The sequence below is a fragment of the Trachypithecus francoisi genome, unplaced genomic scaffold, assembly GCF_009764315.1.
Source record: "Trachypithecus francoisi isolate TF-2019V2 unplaced genomic scaffold, Tfra_2.0 Lachesis_group9, whole genome shotgun sequence".
Lineage (NCBI taxonomy): Eukaryota > Metazoa > Chordata > Mammalia > Primates > Cercopithecidae > Trachypithecus > Trachypithecus francoisi.
The window spans coordinates 60,623,910-60,639,133 of NW_022681474.1; the positions used below are offsets into that span (position 1 = coordinate 60,623,910).

General features: G+C 48.6%; 1 pseudogene; it reads right to left on the bottom strand.

Annotated features, from left to right (window-relative positions):
• Positions 1–8,295: 8,295 nt before the first annotated feature.
• Positions 8,296–9,491, bottom strand: LOC117082519 (annotated as a pseudogene).
• Positions 9,492–15,224: the final 5,733 nt, after the last annotated feature.

Here is a 15,224-nt window from a genome sequence, read left to right on the forward strand (position 1 = left end):
ACTAACAACCAAAGCCACAGGAGGAATCTCATGAGAACTAGAGAAAAGTGAACACGCCACACAGAGAAGCACTTATTTGGAGATGCCTCTGTTTCCAGCCCCCAAACCTGCAGTCCTACCAGCTTCTGCCTGGTTCACACCACCTCCTCTTTCTTACAATAGAAGGGGTATTCATTTTGCCATCTCTCATGCTGTGGATTCCTTCCCATTCTTGTATCTTCAACTCGCCCTCTTGATGGGTGCCCCCTCTTCTCCCAGGGTTCCTTATCTTAGCAGTTATTTATTTACTGTTTGTTCCCGCTGGCCTGAGCTGTGCCTGGCCACAAGGATGGGGCTCAGAGACTGCAGTTGTCTGATGCATGCAGGGTTTGGGACACTTCACCATGGTCTTATTCTTTCCTCCACTCCCATCGTTCCCATCTCTACTCCAGAATCCCACATTCTCTCGGCTGCTGCCTCTGGCCTCTGTGATATAATACCCACAGTGCTAGGAAGTGTTATTTAAAATGTTTGCCGGGCACAGTGGCTCACGCCTGTAATCCCAGAACTTTGGGAGGCTGAGGCGGGGGATCATTAGAGGTCAGGAGTTTGAGACCAGCCTGGCCAACATGGAAACCTTATCTCTACTAAAAATACAAAATTAGCTGGGTGTGGTCGCATGTGCCTGTAATCCCAGCTACTCAGGGACTGAGGCAGGAGAATTGCTTGACCCCAGGAGGCAGAGGCTGCAGTGAGCTGAGATCGCACCACTGCACTCCAGCCTGGGCAACAAAGCAAGACTCTGTCTTGAAAAAAAAATTAATTTTTAATTTTTTGATTTTTTTAGAGATAAGGTCTCATTTTGTCACCCAGGTTGGAGTGTAGTGATGTGATCACAGCTGACTGCAGCCTCAAACTCCTGGGCTCAAGTGATCGTCCTGCCTCAGACTCCTGAGTAGCTGGGACCACAGGTGCACACACCACATTGGGCTAATTTTAAAATATCTTGTAGAGACAGGAGTCAGTCAGTGTTGCCCAGGGTGGTCTCAAACTCCTGGCCCCAAGCGATCCTCCTGCCTTGGCCTCCCAAAGAGCTGAGTTTACAGGCATGAGCCACTGTACCTAGCCCTAGATTTCTTATCTAGAATGCATCTTGTGGAACGTCTCTTTTCTCTTAATTGGTCCTTCATTTCTCTGTTCAGAAGGTACAATCTGAGAAGAACAAAGGTTTACCTTAGTTTCTGATGGCTCATAAGGTGACACCCAGAACATCAGACCTCTACTCAGGCCAGGATTGTCCTTAGAACACCCTCTCAATGCAGTTCTCTTCCTCATCTGCTTCCTCCACCTCTATTTTGAAAGAGAGATGCTCAGCTGAAAGAGTTGCTTTGAGGCTAAGTTATGAGAGCTCCTGACAGTGGCAGCCTGGCCCGTGGTCACTGCAGGGCCCTACATGTGGTGAAAGTTGATAGTAATGGAGCCAGGTTCAATGGCTCACGCCCAGCTGACCCAGCACTTTGGGAGGCTGAAGTGGAAGGATGGCTTGACCTCAGGAGTTTGAGAGCAGCCTGGGCAACATAGTGAGACCCCATCTCCACAAAAAATCAGAACTGTAGCCAGGTAGAGTGGCACACACCTGTGGGCCTAATTACTTGGGAGGGTAAGGCAAGAAGATCGCGTGAGCCCAGGGGTTCAAGGCTGCAGTGAGCCACGATGGCACTAATGCACTCCAGCCTGGATGACAAAGCAAGACCATGTCTTAAAAACAAACAAACGGCCGGGCGCGGTGTCTCAAGCCTGTAATCCCAGCACTTTGGGAGGCCGAGACGGGCGGATCACGAGGTCAGGAGATCGAGACCATCCTGGCTAACACGGTGAAACCCCGTCTCTACTAAAAAATACAAAAAACTAGCCGGGTGAGGTGGTGGGCGCCTGTAGTCCCAGCTACTCGGGAGGCTGAGGCAGGAGAATGGAGTGAACCCGGGAGGCGGAGCTTGTAGTGAGCTGAGATCCGGCCACTGCACTCCAGCCTGGGCGACAGAGCGAGACTCCGTCTCAAAAAACAAACAAACAAACAACAAACAAACAAACAAACGCTTAGGGAAGTTTAGAGGAGGAGGCATGGTTCTTATTCTGGAAGGAGATAATGGGATTTCACTGTTTCAGGAACCCTCTGTGTTCTCTGATCCAGCGGCTTAGGGTCTGACTCCACACACTCCCCTCCGTGCTATTCGGGGTCTACCAGCATCCAAGGTCTCTGCTTCTGGGTGGAGGCCCTCACGATCCTAAGGACCACAGCACACAGCTGGTGCCTCAAACCAGGGCATCAGCCTGTATCCTGTGCCCAAGGTCACGGCCTTACCACCAACCCTACCCTTGCTGGTCCTTCCTGCCTTTGGGGTCTTCTCACGGTTTTACTCTATTTCCCCAGCTAAATCCCCGTGCCCACCTGATTCTTTTTTATTTCACAAACCTTCTTGGCTCTGAATTTAGGTTTTCTGGGGAGTGCTCATTTGAATTCGACAAACATTCTTTGAGCTTCAAAGACAGGTATGGTGTCAGCCTTGGAGGAGGCTTTAACTTTGTAGTAAAAATCAGCTGGCCAGGCACCATGGCTCACGCCTGTAATCCCAACACTGTAGGAAGCTGAGGCAGGCGGATCACCTGAGGTCAGGAGTTTGAGACCAGCCTGGCCAACATGGTGAAACCCCATCTCTACTACAAATACAAAAATGCAGCTGGGTGTGATGTCGTGTGCCCGTAATCTCAGCTACTTTGGAGGCTGAGGCAAAAGAATCGCTTGGACCCGAGAGGCAGAGATTGCAGTGGGCCAAGATCTTGCCACTGCACTCCAGCCTGGGCAACAAAATAAGACTCTGTCTCAAAAAAAAAAAAAAAAAAAGCCACAAAAAGTACTTTTTTTTTTCCTCCACAAAAAGTACAATGCAGAATGTGGTGAGTATTTTCTCAGATGGAGAAGCAACTTGTTAGGAGATTCGTTACAAAAGAGTAGTGGGAAGGAGGGGAGGGCAGGCTTCCCAAGGCTTTCTTTAGAGATGTGGCATTGGGCTGGGCTTGAAGGATGGAGATGCTTTCAGAAGCCCAGGTGTGGGGAGAGGGACATGAGATGAAGGGACAGCATGTCCAGGGAATCACTGAATTCCAATGTGCTTCAAGTACAAGTAGGGAAGGGAAAGAGAGAGAGAGATGACAAAGCAAGGTTGAAGTGATGTCACTGAGGATCCCCATGTCAAGCCAAGAAGCCTAAATCTTTGTAGATAAAGGAGAGTCAGTGAGGAATCTTGAGTCAATAAATGCCCAGGCCTCCATGTGTGAGCCATTCTGATCCTCACTCAGTCACCGATTTTATATCTGTAGCCTCTTAAGAATCCACCCATGTCCCTCCATCCCTACAACCTTAGTTCACACCACCACCTTGTCTCACTGGGATACATACAACAGTCCCATAACAAATTTTCCAATCTCCAGACTCCCCTCCGCCCCCTCCACTCCTAAGGGTTTCCCCCCAGCAGCCAGACTTGGTTGTTGTCAAAGTCCAAATCCAATCGCGTCAGTTTCCTGCCTTGGAACTTTCAAGAGCTTCGTGTTACCCTTGGGATCAAGTCAAAATTCCTTGTATATTACACACCTGGCCCTTCCCAGCTCCACTGCACCAAACTGTCTCTACTTCTGCAATCCCTTCTGCAGGAATGCCACTCCACCCATCACCTAGTGACCATGGCTCAGCTCTGGGCGGCCCCCCAGCGGCCTCTCTGACTCCCACCTCCCTCTCAGGCTTTGTCAGTGCACTGCGCTTCTTACTCTCTGTCCTAGCACCTGTCACAGTGTTGAAACGGCCAGTTCCTTCATTTTTCCTCTGCTCTCAGTTTTATTTTTTATTTTTTACTTATTTGTTTTTTGAGACAGAGTCTCACTCTGTCACCCAGGCTGGAGCACGATCTTGGCTCACTGCAACCTCCACCTCCTGGGTTCAAGCAATTCTCCAGACTCTGCCTCCTGAGTAGCTGGGATTACAGGTGTGCACCACCACGCTGGCCCTGGTTTTATCTCCAGACTCTGCCTCCTGAGTAGCTGGGATTACAGGTGTGCACCATCACGCTGGCCCTGGTTTTATCTCCAGACTCAGCCTCCTGAGTAGCTGGGATTACAGGTGTGCACCACCACGCTGGCCCTGGTTTTATCTCCAGACTCAGCCTCCTGAGTAGCTGGGATTACAGGTGTACAACACCACACTGGCCCTGGTTTTATCTCCAGACTCTGCCTCCTGAGTAGCTGGGATTACAGGTGTACACCACCACGCTGGCCCTGGCTTTATCTTAGCATCTCTATTTTCACAGTGCAGGTACTAGGGCCTCAAAAAAAAAAGAGGTCCTCAAAAAGATGGATAAAACACCCACCCACTTTCTCAGCTGACCTCTCCTGGCTCATGTCAGTCCCATACCCGCTGGGCAAATTTGCTTCTTTCTTTCTTCTCTTTCCATCATCTTTTTTTTTTTTTTTTTTTCCTGAGACAGGGTCTCACTCTGTTGCCCAGGCTGGAGTGCAGTGGCACCATCATGACCCACTGCAGCCTTGGCATCCTGGGCTCAAGCAATCCTCCCACTTCAGCCCCCCAAAATTACAGGTGTCCACCACCATGCCCAGTTAATTTTTTTATTTTTTTAAAGAGACAGGGTTTCACTATGTGGTTCAGCCTGGTCTTGAACTCCTGAACTCAAGGGATTATCTCGCCTTGGCCTCCAAAATTTCTGAGATTACAGGTGTGAGCCACCTCACCTGGCCCCATTGTCTTTCTGTCCCTAGTTCTGCCCCAAGAGGTGACTGTAGTATAGCAAAAAGAGTCCACACAAAATCATTTACGAACAAAGCCTGGAGTGAAACAGCGAATGGTTAACAGCGGTGGCTCTCAGGGGCAAGACAAGAGACAATATTCTTTCCACCTTTTTTTGTATTTATCAAATTCACTCTATTTTCTAAAGGGAAATGCTTTTTTTTTTTTTTTTTTTTTTTTTTTTTTGGTAAGAAAGAGCAGTCCGGGTGCAGTGGCTCATGCCTATAATCCTAAAATCCAACATTTTGAGAGGCCAAGAGCCCAGGAGTTTGAGACTGCTCTGGGCAACATAGCAAGGCCTTGTCTCTAAAGAAAATTAGCTTGGCATGGTGGCACATGTCTGTAATCCTAGCTACTCTACTCAGGAGGCTGAGGCAGGAGGATAGCTTGAGCCCAGGAATTCGAGGTTACAGTGGGCTATGATTGTGCCACTGCACTCCAACTTGGGCAACACAGTGAGACCCCGCCTCTAAAATAATAATAGTAATAATAATAAAAGATGGAGCACTAGATCAAGACTGAAAGACCTTGATTTAAGTGAGAATAGCAGAGTAGTGTATATAGTAAATATCATCTGTCTAAAAAAAAAGCAGAAAAATATGTATTTATAAAATCTCTATAGGCTGGGTGTGGTGGCTCACGCCTGTAATCCCAGCACTTGGGGGGCCAAGGTGGGCAGATCACCTGAGGTCAGGAGTTCAAGACCAACTGGCCAACATGGAGAAACCCCATCTCTAATAAAAATACAAAAAAATTAGCTGGGTGTGATGGCGGGCACCTGTAATCCCAGCTTCTAGGGAGGCTGAGGCCGGAGAATCACTTGAACCTGAAAGGCAGAGGTTGCAGGTTGAGCTGAGACTGTACCACTGCACTCCAGCCTGAGACTGTACCACTGCGCTCCAGCCTGGGTGACAGAAAGACTCTGTCTCAAAAAAAAAAAAAAAATCTGGAAGGTTACATAAGACATGAAAAACATCAAAGGCTTCTGCAGAGAAGAGGCAGGAGGCTGGGGCCCAGGGAGACAGGATTTCCACTATATCCCCAACTACACTTTGGATTTTGAACTATGTGAATGTATTACCTATGCAAAAAATAAATTAAAAAGTATACATATATTTATTATAAATATTAAAAAGTATAAATAAAAAAGATTTGAGGCTGGAAGTAGTGGCTCACATCTGTAATCCCAGCACTTTGGGAGGCTGAGGAGGGAGGATTGCTTGAGGCCAAGAATTCAAGTCCAGCCTGGCAACATAGTGAGACACCCTCTCTTAACAAAACAAAAGTGTTGAGTTTGAATTCTGAGCCATTAGATAACTTTGGAAACATCACTTTCCCCATCTGTAAAATGGAGAAAACAGTACGTGTTTCAGGCAGTCTTTGCAAGAAACAAGTGACATGTGAGTGTGTTTGGTGACCCTCTGAGGCACCCCACAGAGGTAAGGGCTTGTCCTCTGGCCTCCCGATTTCCCCGGGCCCTCCCTCCTTCTCACCCTCTCTTGCCCCCCAAATGAAGCTGTCAAGGCCAAACTGTGCGCCTGCCAAGATGGCCCCCACTGGAATCCCTCCCTTGGCTCTCTGCCTGTTGGAACACAGCTAATAGCAAGGAGGAAAAGCCACACTTCGAGAATCTGGGCATTTCAAAGCAGCCAAGCAGCTCTTTTTGTTTTCTCAGGCTCTCCGCTTGCCAGCTAGTTCCACACATTAGAAATATTTTGGGTCAGCTCTGCAGTTCTCAACCATAGCACATCCGTCTTGTTTCATGACTACTTCCCTATAATAGCTCTGGGAAAAACTGCACTGGGCCTCGTCCCAAACCACACTGCTGGCATCCCAAGCTGCATTCAATAGGGTGCCTTCGGGTAGTAATTATAAGAGAAATTGAAAACTCCTGCGACTTCCTCGGGTTTGGTCTGGAGCAACGAGGAGCTGTTTGGGTTGAGTTTCTAGAGAGTTGTCATCACTATGACCTTCAAAGTGCTTGAGGCAGGAAGAGGAGCTTCATTTACCATGTTTCTGCTGATTCCAATAACCCTGCTCTTCTCTGCAGCCCAGTGGCTTTTTTTTCCTCCTTGATGTGGATATTTATTGAGTGTCAATGCAAACTGTGATGCTGAAGGAGGTGCTTTTTTTTTTTGGAGACGGATTACATGCCTGAGCCACTGCACCTGGCTAAGATGCTTTCTTTGTTGCCTGGGATAGGGTTGCCAGATTTGGCAAATGAAAATGTAGGATACCCAGTTATATCAGAATTCCAGGTAGTGAAGAATTTTTTAGTATAAGTATGTCCCATGCAATTTTTAGGACATACATTGAAATCATTTATTGTTTTAGTATATAAATATGTTCCACGCAATATCTGTTTTTCTGTTGGTTTGATTGAGTTATTTATTTATTTATTTATTTTTGCCTTTGTTTTTTGAGACAAGGCCTTACTCTGTTGCCCAGGTTGGAGTGTAGTGGCATAATCCCAACTCACTGCAGCCTCGACCTCCTGGGCTCAAGCAATCTTCCCGCCTCAGCTTCTCATGTAGCTGGGATTACAGGTGCACAACACCATGCCTGGCTAATTTCTAAAGTTTTTCAGAGATAGGGTCTTTCTATATTGCCCAGGCTGGTCTCTAACTCCTTGGTTCAAACAATCCTTCTGCCTCAGCCTCCCAAAGTGCTGGGATTACAGGTGCAAGTCACCATGCTCGGGCCTCCCGTGGAGTATTTGTACGTACTTACATTGTAAATTATTCACTGTTTCTCTGAAATTCAGATTTAACTGGACGTCCTGTACTTACTGAATTTATTTATTTATTTATTTATTTATTTATTTATTTATTTATTTTTGCCTTTGTTTTTTGAGACAAGGCCTTACTCTGTTGCCCAGGTTGGAGTGTAGTGGCATAATCCCAACTCACTGCAGCCTCGACCTCCTGGGCTCAAGCAATCTTCCCGCCTCAGCTTCTCATGTAGCCGGGATTACAGGTGCATAACACCATGCCTGGCTAATTTCTAAAGTTTTTCAGAGATAGGGTCTTTCTATGTTGCCCAGGCTGGTCTCTAACTCCTTGGTTCAAACAATCCTTCTGCCTCAGCCTCCCAAAGTGCTGGGATTACAGGTGCAAGTCATCATGCTCAGGCCTCCCGTAGAGTATTTGTACGTACTTACATTGTAAATTATTCACTGTTTCTCTGAAATTCAGATTTAACTGGACGTCCTGTACTTACTGAATTTATTTATTTATTTATTTTCTGTCCCTAATACTTTATTGGTCCTCTCTAGGCCTGTGTGCAGCTGGGTGGGTTTGGGGGAGGGTGTCACTATTCACCAGCTCCCAGTTGGAGGCATGAGAAGGCCTTGGCCTAGCTTTTCAGGGTCCCAGACTGTGGAGTTTGGAGGGGCAGATCTGGCCTTTCCTGGGTCAACATAGGGCACCCGTGTAGGGGCACAAGCTCACGATCCATCAGCCAGCCTAGTTGTGTTTGAAGAAGTATTCCTTGCTGTCATTCACGCTGGGCTTGATCATGTCACTGCCAGGCTTCCAGCTGGCAGGACAAACTTCCGGGTGTTCATCAGTGTACTGAAAGGCTGGACCAGCTGCAGGGCCTTATCCACAAAGCGTCCCACAGGCCAATCATTAACAGCGATCTGGGGAAGGACATCCTTGCCATGGATGATAAAGAGGCCCCTGCAGGCCAGGCATGGTGGCTCACAGCTGTAATCCCAACACTTTGGGAGGCCAAGGCAGGCAGATCACCTGAGGTGGGGAGTTTGAGACCAGCCTGACCGACATCAAGAAACCTGTCTCTACTAAAAATACAAAAATTAGCCAGGCATGCTGGCACACTCCTGTAATCCCAGCTACTCGGGAGCCTGAGGCAGGAGAATCACTTGAACTGGGGAGGCAGAGGTTGCAGTGAGCCGAGATTATGCCATTGCACTCCAGCCTGGACCACTCCATCTCAAAAAAAAAAAAAAAAAAAAAAAGAAGAGGCCCCTGCAGCCAATGCCCTTGTCTGTTTTCGGCACGTCATACTTCTCAGACACACTTCAGGTCACGTCAGCAAGCAGAGGGTTGTCCAGAGGGTCCAAGCCTGCCTCCCTCCTTCCAGGGGGTGTTGCTACAAGCCAGATGGGTGAACTGAGTCCACCGAGGTCCCTAGCACTTTGCAGCTTTCAGAAGTCCTCAGCATAGTTGCTGAATGCGATGATCTCTGTGGGGGCACACGAAAGTGAAGTCCAAGGCTCAGTGGCTCACACCTATAATCCCAGCACTTTGGGAGGCCGAGGCTGGCAGATCACCTGAGGTCAGGAGTTCAAGACTGACCTGACCAACGTGGTGAAATCCCATCTCTACTAAAAATACAAAATTAGCAGGGCGGGGTGGCACATGGGCATCCCAGCTACTTGGGAGGCTGAGGCAGGAGAATCGCTTGAACCCAGGAGGCAGAGGTTGCAGTAAGCCGAGATCGAGCCACTGCACTCCAGCTTGGGCAACAGACCCAGACTCTGTTTCAAAAAAAAAAGTGAAGTCCAGAGGATGGAAAAAGAGGATCACGTGCTTCCCTCTGTAGTCCAACAGCTTTACCTCCTGTAGGCTCCATCCACCACAGCAGTGGCCTTGAAGTCAGGGGTGAGCTTTCCGATGTGCAAGTTACCGGAGGCCATGACTGAAAGCTCCATGGGCAAAAGCCAGACGCAGGATAACCAGATGTGTGGACCTGCGTTCTCAGCACCCTGGGCACCCTGTATCTATTTACCCGGCCACTCTGCCTGTGAAAGACATGAGCAGAATCCTCTTGAGTCATGCAGAGGAGACAGGAGGCCCATTCCTCTTGTTCTCCAGCCTGAGCCTGCTTCTTTATTTTCTTATTATTTTTTATTATTATTATTTTTTAGAGATGATCTCTCTGCTGCCCAGTCTCAAGTTCAGTGGCACGATCATGGCTCACTGCAGCCTCTAACTCCTGGCTCAAGCAATCCTCCCACCTCAACCTCCAGAGTAGCTGGGACTACAGGCACACACTACCACACCTGGCTAATGATTATTATTTTTAAAATTTCTTCTAGAAACAAGGTCTTGCTCTGTTGCCCAGGCTGCTCTTGAACTTCTGGCCTCTAATGATCCTCCCACCTCAACCTCCCAAAGTGCTGAAATTACAGGTGTGAGCCACTGTGCCCAATCTGGTCTGAGCTTGCTTCTTTAGCCCAACTCTCCGCCCCTGGGTCACAACATGAGAACCCCTGTAGGGACAAGGCGCCAGTGCACTTGCTTTGACTGGCACTCTCTACTGTGCACGGGGCCTTGCCCTGCCTGGCACCCACTTCCAGAGCCCGCCTAACCTCCGAGTCCTGCGGCTGCCGCTCTGCCTGTGCCTGGGATCTGTCCACGTGGCTCTGCTGGGGCTGCCAGGCTCCCTCTTTGGCGACACATCCGCACTTGGTTTCCCCCTGGGTTTCTTCTGTGTCCACTCTGAGGAATAATTCAGCCTGATTCCTGATTCCGTGCAACCTGAGACCCTGCTCAGATTCTAGATCCTGTGACCCTAGCTCTCAACAGATCTGTCCAGTTCTGTTTTTTTGTTTTTGTTTTTGTTTTTAAGATGGAGTTTTATGCCGGGCGCGGTGGCTCAAGCCTGTAATCCCAGCACTTTGGGAGGTCGAGGCGGACAGATCACCTGAGGTCAGGAGTTCAAGACCAGCCTGGCCAACATGGTGAAACCCCGTCTCTACTAAAAATACAGAAAAAATTAGCTGGGCATGGTGACGGGCGCCTGTAATCCCAGCTACTGGGGAGGCTGAGGCAGGAGAATCACTTGAACCCGGGAGGCGGAGGTTGTAGTGAGCCGAGATCACGCCACTGCACTCCAGCCTGGGCGACAAGAGTGAAACTCCGTCTCAAAAAAAAAAAAAGATGGAGTTTTGCTCTGTCACCCAGGCTGGAGTACAATGGCGCGATCTCAGCTCACTACAACCTCTGCCTCCTGGGTTCAAGCGATTCTCCTGCCTCAGCCTCCCAAGTAGCTGGGATTACAGGCACAAGCCTCCATGCCCAGCTAATTTTTGTATTTTTGGTGGAGATGGGGGGGGTTCCACCATGTTAGCCAGGCTGGTCTCGAACTCCTGACCTCAAGTGATCCAACTGCCTCGGGCTCCCAAAGTGCTGGGATTACCGGTGTGAGCCACCGCGCCCCTACCCTGTCCTCTTAAAATGGTTCTGCCTGCTGACTTGATGTTAGAATGTAGCTCAGAGAGGATTTTTGTTTTTAAGCAGCAGCAGCCACTATCAGTCTAGAGGCCCCACTTCCATAAACCCAGCCACTCTCCTTGAAATCCTGTTATCGAAAGCCCTGAGCCAATTCTGAAGGCAGGAGTCCATGTGCAGCCAGGCAGTGTCCCAGCCAGCACCCTCTCCATGGGCTTGCTTTGCTCAGGGGTGGCAGCGATTGGGGGGTACTTTCTGCACTTTTATTCTGGCTCAGCAGGTGAGTCTCCAATAGACTCTGGGCCAGAGTCCTTAGAGAGAGCTGTGGCATCCAAGAAAACAGAATTCAAACTCACTTCTGGATCTCTTTGTGATGCCAGATGCTCTGCTGGCTCCTGGGGACACACGCTCACTCAACGACTGAATACCCTGGGACTCCCTTGCAATGGCAGGCCATGTGACTGGGGCCATCCTGCCAGCTGGTGGCCTCCAAGATGGCACACAAAGATGCCTCCCTGTGACCTCTTAAAGGCTGACCTTCAGCCAGAAGACATAAAGTACCAAATCTGTGTGTGTTTGCTGGTCTGCCATGACAAAACACCACCAACTGAATGGCTTAAAGCCACATAAATTATTGTCTCCCAGTTCTGGAGCCCAGGAGTCCAAAATCAAGGTGTTGGCAGGGTCGTGCTCCCTCTGACACCTGCAGGGGAAAACCCTTCCTTGATTCAACCTAACTTCTGGTGGTTTGCTGGTCACCTTTGGCATTCCTTGGCTTCTGACAGGTCGCTCCCACCTTCTGTTGTCACATGGCATTCTCCCCTGTCTTGTGGGCCAGAGGCTGCCCATGAACAAAATATTTTAACACACACTGGTTGGTATTTAACAGACAAAAATCAGAAAGTGTGGATTTCCATAGGACTTTGTAACTGTGACCACAGCTTAGGCTTTGCTGGGGAGCAGGTGACAGTCTTATCACCAGCGTGAGTGTACATGGGTTTGTTGTGTCTTTTTCAAAGAATAAGCACAGAAGAAGGGTGGAGGGAATAGGTTCTGTGCATGTGAGGTGGAATGTGAGAGTGGGGACAGAGGGAGAAAGACAAAATGCCCAGAGGCAGGCTGGACGCGGTGGCTCATGCCTATAATCCCAGCACTTTGGGAGGCTGAGGTGGGCGGATCAAAGCCTGGCCAACATGGTAAAACCCTGACTTACTAAAAATACAAAAATTAGCTGGTCATGGTGGTGCCTGCCTGTCTTCCCAGCTACCTGGGAGGCTGAGGCAAGAGAATTGCTTGAACCTGGGAGGTGGAGGTTTTCTGTGAGCCAAGATCACACCACTGCACTCCAGTCTGGGCAACAGAGCAAGACTCAATTTCAAAATATATATATATATATATATATATATATATATATATTATATATATAAAGGAGTTCACTCTTTTTTACATATAAAGAAAGGAGTTTCACTCTTGTCACCCAGGCTGGAGTGCAGTGGCACGATCTCAGCTCACTACAACGTCCGCCTCCCGGGTTCAAGCGATTCTCCTGCCTCAGCCTCCCGAGTAGCTGGGATTACAGGCACCCGCCACTAAGCCCAGCTAATTTTTTCTGTATTTTTAATAGAGACAGGGTTTCACCATGTTGGCCAGGCTGGTCTTGAACTCCTGGACTATATATATATATGTGTGTATATATATATATATATATATATGTGTGTGTGTATATATATATATAATATATATATATATATATATACATATTGTCCAGAGGCAGGAGCTGGTGGCAAATAATGCCCTGAGTAGGTTGGGGCAGGATAGCTCTGTGTGAGGAGCTGGTGGCCCAACACTCATCCCTCTATGGCCCTGTCCCCGGGCTATGTTCCTGAAATTCACATCAACTGTCCTCATCCGCGCTGGGTCCCTGCAGAACCATCCATCCAACCTCTCAAGGATTTCCTACTTCTCCGGCAATTTCCTCAATCACCAGAGGAGGATTTTCTTTTCTTTTCTTTTTTGAGACACAGTTTTACTCTTTTTTGCCCAGGCTGCAGTGCAGTGGAGCAATCTTGGCTCATTACAACCTCCACCTCCTGGGTTCAAGTGATTCTCCTGCCTCAGCCTTCTGAGTAGTTGGGATTACAGGTGCCCGCCAGCACGCCTGGCTAATTTTGTATTTTTAGTAGAGACAGGGTTTCACCATGTTGGTCAGGCTGGACTCCTGGGCTCAAGCCATCCTCTTGCCTCAGCCTCTCAAAGTGCTGGGATTACAGTCATGAGCCACCACATCCAGGAAAATGGATCCTTAATGTATAAATATACTGGGAGTGAAAGAGGGAAAATAGGAATATGTTGTACTGGGAAGAAAAAACTTTTTCTCAATCCTCTTAGGTTTGGAAATTGGAACCCAGGCTGGGTGCAGTGGCTCACGCCAGTAATCCCAGCAGTTTGGGAGGCCAAGGCAGGCGGATCACCTGAGGTCGGGAGTTCGAGACCAGCCTGACCAACATGGAGAAACCCCATCTCTACTGAAAATACAAAATTAGGCCAGGTGCGGTGGCTCACGCCTGTAACCTTAGCACTTGGGGAGGCTGAGGCAGGTGGATCACGAGGTCAGGAGTTCAAGACCATCCTGGCCAAGATGGTGAAACCCTGTCTCTAATAAAAATATAAAAATTAGCTGGGCATGGTGGTGGGTGCCTATAATCCCAGCTACTTGGGAGGCTGAGGCAGAGAACTGCTTGAACCCAGGAGGTGGAGGATGCAATGAGCCAAGGTCAGGCCACTGCACTCCAGCCTGGGCAACAGAGTGAGACTTTGTCTCAAAAAAAAAAAAAAAAAAAAATTAGCCAGGTGTGGTGGCATACGTCTGTAATCCCAGCTACTTGGGAGGCTGAGGCAGGAGAATCGCTTGAATCTGGGAGGCGGAGGTTGCGGTGAGCCGAGGTGGCGCTGATGCACTCACGCCTGGGCAACAAGAGCAAAACTCCGTCTCAAAAAAAAAAAGAAAAAGAAAAAAAGAAAGAAAAGAAATTGGAGCCTTGCGAATTAAACTCACAATACAGATTAGCAAGAGGAAAGACAGATTTAATTATGTACATCTGGGATTTTGCAGAAAAACGTGACTCCAGCGAGTGGTTAGAATTTGGGGGTTAAATACCACCTTCATAGGTGAAGGGAGGGGAGCAGGAGCAGGGCACTTAAGGAAGACCAATGACTTTTTTTTTTTGGAGACAGTTTCATTCTTGTTGCTCAGGCTGGAGTGCAATGGTGAGATCTCGGCTTGCCACAACCTCTGCCTCCCGGGTTCAAGTGATTCTCCTGCCTCAGCCTCTGGAGTAGCTGGGATTACAGGCATGCGCCACCACACCCGGCTAATTTTTGTATTTTTCATAGAGACGGGGTTTCTTCATGTTGGTCAGGCTGGTCTCGAACTCTTGACCTCAGGTGATCTGTTTGCCTAGGTGACAAATTATTTTTAAGAAAGATAAATGGGTTCTGGCCGGGCGCGGTGGCTCAAGCCTGTAATCCCAGCACTTTGGGAGGCCAAGGCGGGCGGATCACGAGGTCAGGAGATCGAGACCATTCTGGCTAACACGGTGAAACCCTGTCTCTACTAAAAATTACAAAAATCTAGCTGGGCGAGGTGGCGGGCGCCTGTAGTCCCAGCTACTGGGGAGGCTGAGGCAGAAGAATGGCGTAAACCCAGGAAGCGGAGCTTGCAGTGAGCTGAGATCCAGCCACTGCACTCCAGCCTGGGCGACACAGCGAGACTCCGTCTCAAAAAAAAAAAAGAAAGATAAATGGGTCCTTAGGAGAATAGACGGGAAATAGGAGAGTTTTGTGACAACATCTAGGTGTGGTGACAGCTTCTCTTTGTCTCCAGTGATAGGAGTCAGTCTTCCCCACCTGCTTCTCTGAAGGGAATGTATGGTAATTAAGGTTTTTCATGTTATTTTTGGGGAGGCTCTGCTTGTTAGGCAGATAAGAACTCAAAGGACTTCTGAAAATATTTTTTATGGCTGGCGTGGTGACTCACGCCTGTAATCCCAGCACTTTGGGAGGCCGAGGTAGGCAGATCATTTGAGGTCAGGAGTTCGAGACCAGCCTGGCCAACATGGTGAAACCCTGTCTCTACTAAAAATACAAAAATTAGCTGGGCCTGGTGGCACGAACCTATAATCCTGGCTAGTCCGGAG